The 11,194-nt window shown below is 34.1% G+C and overlaps 1 pseudogene; it reads left to right on the top strand.

The window, feature by feature from the left end:
* The first annotated feature begins 361 nt into the window (after positions 1-361).
* LOC101983364 lies at positions 362-2,851 on the top strand (annotated as a pseudogene).
* Positions 2,852-11,194: the final 8,343 nt, after the last annotated feature.

Below are 11,194 nucleotides of genomic sequence, written 5' to 3'. Positions count from 1 at the left end.
TCCATCAATCACTTATGTTTTTAAGGCAAAGTGTTAATTCTTAGATTTCTATAACCATGTATTTACATTTAAATCATAAAATGTGATAGTTTCAGCTTCATTCTTTTCTTTCAAGATTGTTCTATATATTAGAGACTTCTTTGATTCCCTAAAATCAGGTAGATTTTTTGACAAATATCATTGGAATTTCATATAAATGTCATTGACTTTGTATACCGCCTTAGAAAGAGTGATCATTTAGACAATATTCTTTTTTCTCATCCAAGGACAGTGATAACTTTCACTTTTCCTCTTTCATTTCTTTTAAAAGGTTATTTTTAATGTATATGTGTGAATGTATGCTACTTGTGAGTGGACGCCTATGGACTTCATTAGAGGGCAGAGAATTCTTGAGTTTGGATACCCTACACATGTCAACTTCGAAATGAACTTGGGTCTCCTGGAAGAGTAAGTAAGTGTTCTTAACCACTGAAACATCTCTCCAGATTTTTGTCTTATTTCTTGAGTCAATGACAGTTTCTGTTTTGGATTTAATTTTTTTTAAATAAATGATCACAGATAAATAGTCTTACACCTAGACAGATGTTGGAACTTCTTATGGTAAAACATGAATGAGAACTTCCTTCTTTCACAGCTTTGATGCCTGTGTCATGGAAACCTTAATGAGCTCATACCATTGTTTCCTGAGACTGAAAGTGACATTGGAAATTGCTTGGCCCTGTTTTACAGAGTTTTTTTTTTTTTTTTTTTTTAGCAATGATTATAATATTGAAGATGGGAATTGTTATTAGTTATAAGGTTTAATCATTTAAAAACAGAATCTCTTGATTACTAACCACGCAATTTTGAGGCATTGTCTTATATGCCCTCATTAGTAGAAGATAGAGAAAAATATAAGAGGAAATCTAAGATCCTTAGTAAGTGACCTATGTATTTTTTTTATTAAAGATCAAATCTGGTGTCAAGATGTCCTGCCATAGCTAATCAGTTTGTGAGATTTGTTGCAGCTGTTTAACAATTGGCAATAGCCTTTTTAAAGGAGAGTTCAAGATGTATGTTTCTACCGTAATTTTAACATAATTCCTGTAGTCTCTTCTATTCTCTGTTATGACCATTAAGTGCTATCCCTAAGCTTGAAGTGATTACAGACTTTTTCTTTTTCTTCATTATATTTATTTCAAGAAAGTATCGTATGATCCTGATAGCCATGATTTTCAATCACTTACTTCATTTTTTTTTTATTTAAGAGACTTTAAATATGTCCATTTAATAACATTCATATCCTCCAATACATGGTCTCTGAAATTTACCTTGGTACAGGGTCAGATTTAATTCACAATTTATTAAGCATAATTTTATATCTTTGGCTTTGGTACAGAGGCAGATGTATACATTCATTCATTTTACTCTAAACATTATACATGTTTTCTTCCATAAAACTGGCATTCGTATACTGGACAGATAACATTAACTGCTTCAACAAGAGCTTAAACTGTGACAAAATGAGTTCATACAGTCTGTTGCTTAGGGAAAATGGTGACAAAATTCATTCATGTTCTATTGTTTTTACTCAGCTTTTTCTTTCAGGTAAGAAGATTGCACAGGAAATTAGCAAGGACAATATCTATAGCATAAAATACTATAACACATCATTTCCTAAGAAATATCATTTTGTCTGAGATGATTGCTTCAGAGGAGGTAAAGAGAAATATCAAGAACAGTTAAGGAAGCTGACAAGAATATTAGCAGAAGCAGAACAATCTTCACAATGAGCTGTAAGTTTGCACGGTGTCACTTTATACTCATTTAAAGTTTCTTTTCTGTTTACATTACCCTTCACAGTAATCTGTTAAATGACACTCCAGTCCTTTTCCCCTAGAGCCACCAGATTTACCCAACTGTGTGGAGCTGTGGTTGTGGATTTCTGTTCCAGAGGATAGGGACTGTGAATGTTGTTAAGAATAAGACTTACTAAAAAATAAATAAATAAAAAGTAAAACTGAAAAAAAAAAAAGAATAAGACTTACTTAAAGAGTTATCAAGTGAGATTTAGGAAGCGGAGAGAGGGTAAATCTGACTACTGTGCTTGGAAACAAATGGGGATTCAGGATAGAAGTAAGTACAAGACATCAAAAGACAGGGTGATAGTTTCTGTAATTAGCAGAGATATTATCTGCCAGATTGTATATGCCCGTATAGAAGGGGATATGATAGCCCAATACAGTGTGAGAACTGACCCTACAAATTATGTTACAGCCTGTTATGCTGTGCTGCTACTGACCCACAAGCTTCTCAACATGTTTAGTATAGACAAGCTCTATGAAGGGAAAGTAGAGTTCACTGGAGATGAATACAATGGAGAAAAGCATTAATAGTCAATCTGGTGCCTTTAGTTGCTGTTTGGATGCAGGTCTTGCCTGAACTATAACTGGCAATAATGTTTTCTGGGTCCCTGAAGGGAACTGTGGATGGAAGCTTGTCTAATCCTCATAGTACCAATCTATTCCCTTGTTATGATTCTGAAAGTAAGGAGTTCAACTCGGAAGTTCGTCCGAAGTACAGCCTGAGTCAGAGTGTTGCAGGCTACCTGCATTACCTAACAGAGGAAGATGAAGACGTTTATAAGAAACAATGTAGTCAGTACATAAAGGGTAATGTAACTCCAGACATAAAGGAGATGCAGAAGAAAGCTCACGCTGCTACCCAAGAGGACCCAGCCAATGAGAAGAAGCCCGAGAGAAGTAAAGAAGAGGTGGAACTGTCCAAAAATATCCCTTGCCCAGAAAAAGATTGGATTGTTCGAAAAAAGGCAAGCTTCCTCAGTTCTCAGGAATGGGATGCTGAGGGCTAAACCAATCTTCTATGAAGATATTTTCATAAAGACAATAAACATATTTGATCAAGGAGCCAAAAAAGTAACTTGTTTTTTTTAAATATGAGTGTCATAGAATTTGCCTAAATATTGCAGATTGTGTTTAGGCTTTCTACAGGATTGGCAATAGCAGCATCTATTATAATGATGGAACAGTTTTCAAAAGAAAGAATTTAATACTTACTTCACTGAATACTATTAACATTATACAATTTTAAAATAATATATTTAATCCAAGGGACAGCAAGTGCTCTGAACCACAAAAGCATCTCCCTTGCACCCAAACAATGATTTTATTTTTCTAAAACAAACACATGGCAGTGACCTCACAAAACTGTGTGACAAACACACAGTTACTTCCTAAGAAATTTCCAGTGATATACAGAATCTACTTCTGCATTTCTACAACAGCGAGTTGTATGTATATAGAATGTATTATCAAATATGTAATTGATTAATTTCTCATAGTCAAGAGGCAGTATGGTGAAATAAAATATTGATTAAACCAACTGCTATAAAATTTACTATACTTTGAAAAACCATTCCTTCAGTAATTCCCAAGCACAAAATAGAATGGTTTCTTTTGTTTATATGCAGTAAAATCTCATGCAAGAAAGCTGTGTATCAAGAAATGGAAACTTTAACAACATAATTAGGTCAGAGAGAGAGAGAGAGAGAGAGAGAGAGAGAGAGAGAGAGAGCTTATAAAATGGAGAAGTTAAGAGAATTCACCAAAATTTAAACAAAAAAAAAAACAGATTTGATGGTGAAAACTGTTATAGAGGACAAATCTCCCCTTTCTGTGGTGGGTTAAATTCTTTTTGCTGGTGACAGATATACTTTCTCAGGAAAAAAAAAAAAAGTGGTACTAAGACAAATTGGTACAAAGGTTAGTGGGCAAAATGCTGTCCTGAAATAAGCCAAGTCCCACATGTAGTGTCTGTGCCATCTTAATAGCAGTAGGGACAGCTCAAATATTACATCATTAGTGCTGTTTTTGAGCTTTATGATGGGTTGTCCAGACTGGCCTGATACAACACTATCCAGAGAGATGAGAAAGGTTAGTATCAGAGAAGTCCATGTGACAAAAAAAATAAAAATATAAAATAAAAGACACAGGCCAAATTGTTGCAGGACCCTCAAGGACACAAAGGTTAGAGGATCTTAGAAAACAAGAGAATGAAATTCAGCTTCGTTCTATACTTTATAAAAGAAACATTACAACGTCCTGACTCATATCTACTGTCACAAATGGGTAGTGAATGACTTTAGTACCCCTTCTTTCACCAATAGACAGTAATACAAGCAAAACTAAAAGGACAAAGCTAGAGCTAAATGATGATATAAACTAAACGGACATAATGTAAATAGATATTTACAGAATATTTTGCCCAATAATAAAATAATATAATACTCTTATCAGCATATCACAGAACCTTTAAAAATTGACCTCGTACTTAGATATAAAGAGTCTCAATAGAAACAAAAAATTAAATAATTATGATATTTCTTATTTGATCATCAAGGATTAACCTTGATATCAATAACAACAGAAATCTTACAAACTTGTGGAAACTGAACAACTCACTACTAAATAAAAAATTGGTAAAGGCAGACTGTGAAAAAAATAAAAACTTTCTAGAATTGAATGAAAACAAATACCCAACCTACCCAGACTTATGGTACACAATGAAGTCAATTCTAATAAGCAGATTCTTTGGATTAAGGGTTTATATTGAAAATTGGAGAGATATTATATTAGTAAATTAGCAGCACAGTTGGACTCTATAGAACAAAAAGAAAAAATTACACCTAAAAGGAATAAATGGCAAGAAATAAACTCAGGGTTGAAATAAATAAAAGAGAAACAAACAAACAAAATTACAATAAATCAATCAGTTAGTTCCTGGGGAAAAATCAGTAAGACTGGCAAACCCTTATCAAAATGAAACAAAAGGCAGAGAGAAAATATCTAAGTTAACAAAATTGGAAATGAGAAGAGGACATAAAAATAAACACCAAGGAAATTCAGAGATTCATACTTTAAAAAGCTGTACTCCACCAGACTGGAAGAAATAAAAGTGAATAATTTTCTTGATAAATGTCATTTATCAAATTTAAATCAATGTCATATAATCAATTTAAACAGACTTATAACCCCTAGTAAAATAGAAGCAGTTGGTAAGTTTCCCAACCAAGGGTAAAAAGCCTAGTGACAGATGGTTTTACCATAGTGGTCCTACACATTTTCCAAGGGAAGTTAAATGCCAAAAGTCCTCAAATTATCCCACAAAAAAAGTATATGTTAATAGAACATGTTCCCTAAATCACTGTTGTGTTTATAGAGATGCTGTTGTCATGGTGATGTTTAACAGAAAGAAAGATGATTTTTAGGAAGCCATACTGGTAAGACTCATGTGTGTAGTAGCTTCTAACATGTCTAGGTGAGGCAGTCTTACAGAAAATTTTCTGTTCCTCTGACTATTACAAAATTTCCACCTCCTTTCCCACAGTGGTCCATTAATCTTAGATACAGTAGTTGTGCTATAGATATATCAGTTGGGACTAGGCTCTGAATTTGAATAACTGTTTTCTGTGATGGCCTCCATTTGCTGCCAAAGAAAGTTTCCTTGATGAGGGATGAGAATTACACTTATCTATGGGCATAAGGACAAATATTTAGACTGTAGCTAGGAATTATGCTGGTTTAATGAAGGGTCAGTCTTAGCTTCTCCTCCAAGACAAGCCCTGGGTAGAGGATTTGAACATCAATGAAACCAATATACATGTTAATGTGGAAAGGGGAAAGATCTAGAGGTCTCAGTGCTACACAAAGAACTACAAGCAACAAAGAAATGCTGATGTTAGAGAAATAGCCCCATTCCGACCCCCCCCCCCCCCGGGAATAGCACATAAAGTGGTTATCAAATACTAAGTGGCAAGCTCAAAAATATACATAAAAGCAACATTGTACAGACTGAGTCGATGATATTTCTGTATTTAGCTAGATGTATGTATATGCATATAAACACATGCATGCACGCACACACATACTCACACACACACACACAATGAATGACTTGCTCAGGTACCATCAATGAAGCTTCATCCTGCAGCAGGTGGGAACAAATCTAGGAAACCACAGCCGGATACTATGCAACGAGACCGTGAATTGGTCAGTTCTCAAAGGGAAGCCTCCTTCAATTCTCTCCTCTCAGCAATCAAGTTATCTTGCAGAAAAGGAGGTAGGAAAAATTTAAGAGTCAGATAAGGTGGAGGACCAAAAGGAATTCTAAATACAACAGGACCATGCACATAAAACCTCACAGAGAGTGAGGCCACTCGAACAGGGATTGCATGGTCTGTACCAGAAGAATCCTAGAGTTGAGTGGAGAAGTGGACAAATTCACTCATTATAATTAAAAAAGGCATCTTCAAGTCCAACTGATAACCACTTGCGAAAGGAAACAAATGATTTTTCTATAAGGTAATCTCACTTGGGAAATAAATTTCTTTTAAGAAGGGTAGATGTATGTGCAAGTACAGATGGCTAACAGAATATGAACTCTGTGGCATATTTAGAGATTTACTGTCTCATAAGGTTATTATAGAATTTTTCATTTTTCCTCCTTTGTTCTTATTTTAACTTTTTTCCTTTCTTATTACACTACAGATTCTTTGCATATATATGTATTATGACTTTCATTTTTTTCTCTTGATTCCTGAGTATACCAATGAGTGGGCATGTTTCTGCATCTGTATCTGCTACTTATGTTTTTTTTTCCCCCTCGGGTTCTATTCTTTCTGTTTTTTCCTGTATTATGATTTATTTATATTCTATTTTATTATTTTATGATTATCTCTTAGATTTTTGTTTCCTCGAATAAGAAATAGAAAGGATGTAAATCCATATGTGATGGGAAGTGGGGAAGAACTGGAAGGAATATAAGAAGGAAAAACCATAATCAGGATATATTATTTGAAAATTAATTTATTTTCAATATAGAAAAAATTTTAGTGGCATATACACTTCTAATAAAAACAGAAAACAGTTAGTATATGTACTTTCACCAAATACCTTACTTTTTGCCAAATATGTTTAGTTATTTTGTTAATAAATTTATAAAGTATCAAACCACATTACAGTCTCTTGGCTTGAAACTAAATTATCGTAAGTCAGAAATAATACATAAGATCCTTCTGATTTCATTCTTCCCTTGTTCCTTTAAACATCATCACAATGAAGCCACTGGTCCCAGCAACTCATGCATCGTTTTCAGTCATTTAATAAGCAGATTTCTTCCACTAGTATTTGAGCACCTTTCTGAATGTGAAACCTCTGCTGGATGCTTTGCTTTTGTAAGATATGTTATCACATATATCAATTATTACAACAGTTTTAAGAGTCAAAACACATTCTTTTTCACAGAAATGTAAGTGCAGATGGATGATACACATCTGCCAGCCTTGAGATTACGATGCCTTTATTCACTAGAGTTATACATTAACCAGAGAACAAAAGAGAGAAATATTCTAATCACAGTTTATCTTGCCATTGAGTGTATTTTCTGTCATCTTTCTATACAAAACTCATTGCTAATCTTTACATCCTATTTTTGTATTTTTATTGACCATATATTGTCTAAAACATATAGCATAGTTAAGTTCTATTCATTTTAAATTATATTGTATGTAAATTTTTATATATTTATGGCATAAAAGTCAATAAAATAATCACTGACAATTTTAGTCACTGAATTCTTTATAGTTCAGTAATAACAAAATGTGAATACATAGAGAAAACAGTATCCTAAAATAGAATTTGAAAAAGGAGAAGCCTGACATGTGACTTGTCTAGAAAAGGACGATAAGCTTGCATTGTTTTGAGTTTCATAATCTAATTATGATACATGGGAAGCTGGAATGGAGATATGAATAAATTTAGATAAGTAATGCCACCTAAATCTAGACAAGAGTTTTTACATGCATTTTAAAAGCCAGCTTCTTTAACAGACAATAATATAATTTTGGCAGTAATGAGCTGGAAACCCTGTAGGCATAAGACAAAAAGAGTTTTATACTTTATAAGATTTTGCTATAATCCAGTATATTAGCCCTTTACAAGTGCTTAAATTGGGTAAGTACAAGAAGATAGGTTTAGTTAACTCTAATATTTTTCTGTACCATGCTTTCTACTTTGCTCATAATGATTCCTCATTTCCTCTTCTTTTGTATAAAAATGAACATAAGAAATCATTATCATAATAGCACCAGTGTACTGTAATTTCTCCTAGGGAGCTTACCATATGGTACCCGTCTCTTTCATATTTAATTTACCTTGATCTGCTAAATATCAGACTTGTAAGGAATCATAAGTCATGCTCATTAAAGTGTCATACTCTTTAGAGAATCCAACGCCAAAGCTACATCTATCCTTTTGATATGATAAGTAACAATTTAATGTCAGACAACCAAGAAACTAAATTTCACTAAGTGCTTAAAGATTAAAAGATATTTTCATAATAGAATTGTAACTGTTTTTTGCTTAATCGTTTTTGTTTTAGTAATTTAGTTAGAAAATACAGATAATTACAAATTAAACAAGTTAGTATTTAAGTTACTTACAAACAGTAATAAATAGCTAAAAATTTCTTATCCATTCTAAACTAGAAAAGACCAATAGCACTATTATTAAATAACATTGTTAATCAAAGAAATGAATATGAGTATAAGAGTTTTTATGCTAACTAAACTGATTTTTTTTTACTTTAAAAAAATACCATTCAAATTCCCACTTCCTCCCGCTCCCCTCCCACTCCCTCCACACACCCTTCCCCTCACTCCCCTCTAATCTTAAGAGAGGGCAAGGCACTCTGCCTTGTAGAAAGTCCAAGACCCTCCCCACTACATCTGGGTTGAGCAAGGTACACATCCAAAGAGAATAGGATCCCAAAAGGCCAATACATGCAGTAGAGACAAACCCCAGTGCCGTTGTCATTGACCACACAGTCTGCCCCAACTGTCAACCACATTCAGAGGGACTAGTTTGATGCCATGATCAATCATTCCCAGTCCAGTTAGAGCTGGTGAGCTCCTATTTGCTCAGGCACATTGTCTCAGTGGGTGAACCCCTCATGGTCTTGACCTGCTTGCTCATAATTTCACTCCTGCCACTCCTTGACTGAACCTTGGGAGCTCCGTCCAGTGCTCCAATGCGGGTCTCTGCCTCTGTTTTCATCTGTTGTTAGACAAAGGTTCTACGGTGATATTTATGATAATCATCAGTTTGACTAAATGGCAAGGCCAGTTCATTCACCCTTTCCTTTATTCCTTAGGGTCTTAGCTGGGGTCATCCTTGTGAATTCCTGAGAATTTTTTCTAGAGCCCAGATTCTCACTAATCCCCAAAAGGCTCCCTCAACAAGATATCTCTTTCCTTGCTCTCATATTTGTCCTTCCTCCATTTCAACTCTCCCATTCCTTCAACTTCTCTCCAACCCATCCCTTCTCTCCTCCTCTTCCCTTTCTCCCCTTCTTTCGACCTCTCAACCCTATGCTCCCAAATTTTGTCAAGTGATCATGTCCGCTTCCAATTTTCAGTTGGATCTATATATGTTTTTCTTTGGGTTCACCTTATTACTTAGCTTCTCTAGGAACTATGGGCTCGATGTCTTTTGTTTATGACTAGAATCCACTCCAAGTGAGTACATACCATATTCATTTTTTGGAGTCTGGGTTACCTCATTCTGGATAGTGTCTTCTAATTCCATTCATTTGCATGAAAAATTCAAGATATCGTTTTTTACTGCTGAGTTGTACTCTAATGTGTAGATGTACCACAATTTCTTTATCCATTTTTTTTTGTCGAGGAGCATCTAGGTTGCTTCCAAGTTCTGACTATTATAAATAATTCTGCTATGAACATAGTTGAACAAATGATTTTATATTATGATTGAGCTTCTTTTGCGTATATGTCCAAGGGTTGTATTGCTGGATGCTGAAGTAGGTAGATTCCCAATTTTCTGAAAAACCGCTACACTGATTTCCAAAGTAGTTGCACAATAAAATAAAAAATTTTTTCAATGCTATCTAATTTGAAAAGTATTTCAATTAAAGCTCTCAAGATCTCATTTAGAGGCATCTGCAAACTACACAAAACTACTCGAGAAGGGGAATGAACAGACTTGGTGTGGAAGATGTTTGCTGTGCACCCACAAGCACCTATATTTGGATTCCTAGCTTCCCCATAGAAGAAAGACATTTTGGTTCATATCTATTATCTCAGCACTGGTGAATGGAGACAAAAAAAAAAAATCATGGAGGTGTTCTTGGTATTCAGTTTATAAATATTAATGAGCTCTAGGGTTAGTGACTGATCTTGTTTCCAAAGATTAATATGAAGAAATGGTAAATGAAAATATCTCCATGCCAAACTATGGTCCCCACCCTTTTACTGCGTGGATGAGTGAATCCACACATAATTGTACACAGATGCATAAGCAAAGTTTTGGAGAACATTATACTACTATGTATATAAATTTAAAGACATTTAATATAGCACATAAATAATTCAATAAAATGGGGCTGGAGAGATGGCTCAGTGGTTAAGAGTTTTGCCTGCTCTTCCAAAGGTCGTGAGTTCAATTCTCACAACCACATGTGCTCACAACCACCTGTAATGAGATTTGGTGCCCTCTTCTGGCCTGCAGGGATACATGCAGGCAGAACACTGAATACATAATAAATAAATATTTAAAAAAATAATTCAATAAAATACCAATTTTACATTTCTAAATACATCAGACTAAAGAAGCAAGGTATCACTGAGATATTACTATTGCTACTTCTACTGCAAACATAACAGAACCTTCCTGCAAATAACTGAGTCAAGTACTTTCCTCAATAGGGTTTACTTTTGCAGTTCCTTGGTTGTAAGTGCATTTGTTGTACATTGCTTAATCATTTTTATACTACACATTTATTTAGATTCTCCATATTGCTTTAATTCTATTCCTGTTTATTTTCTCATGACTACATATACTTTTATGTTAACCTTTAGTTTGTTTTAATTTAATTATTTCTTTGCTTACTTCTTAAGTATTTGTTGATCTGTATCTTTGTAAGATAGTTTTAATTTTATTCCCGACCTTTACAAATCCATTGTTTTTACTCTTTAACTTAATCAATTGCTGTTTCTTGCTTTTGTGCTTTTGTTACTGAGCTTCTTTTGTTCACAGCAGTTACTTTCTACTTATATGGAAACTAATATTTACAGCATTGTCATTGCTGACTGTGGAAATCAGTAGGTTTTTTTTTTTTTTTT

This window comes from Microtus ochrogaster, linkage group LG10, assembly GCF_000317375.1.
Source record: "Microtus ochrogaster isolate Prairie Vole_2 linkage group LG10, MicOch1.0, whole genome shotgun sequence".
Classification (NCBI taxonomy): domain Eukaryota; kingdom Metazoa; phylum Chordata; class Mammalia; order Rodentia; family Cricetidae; genus Microtus; species Microtus ochrogaster.
The sequence above is the reverse complement of the archived record's forward strand: the minus strand, read 5'-3'. Positions and strand labels throughout refer to the sequence as shown.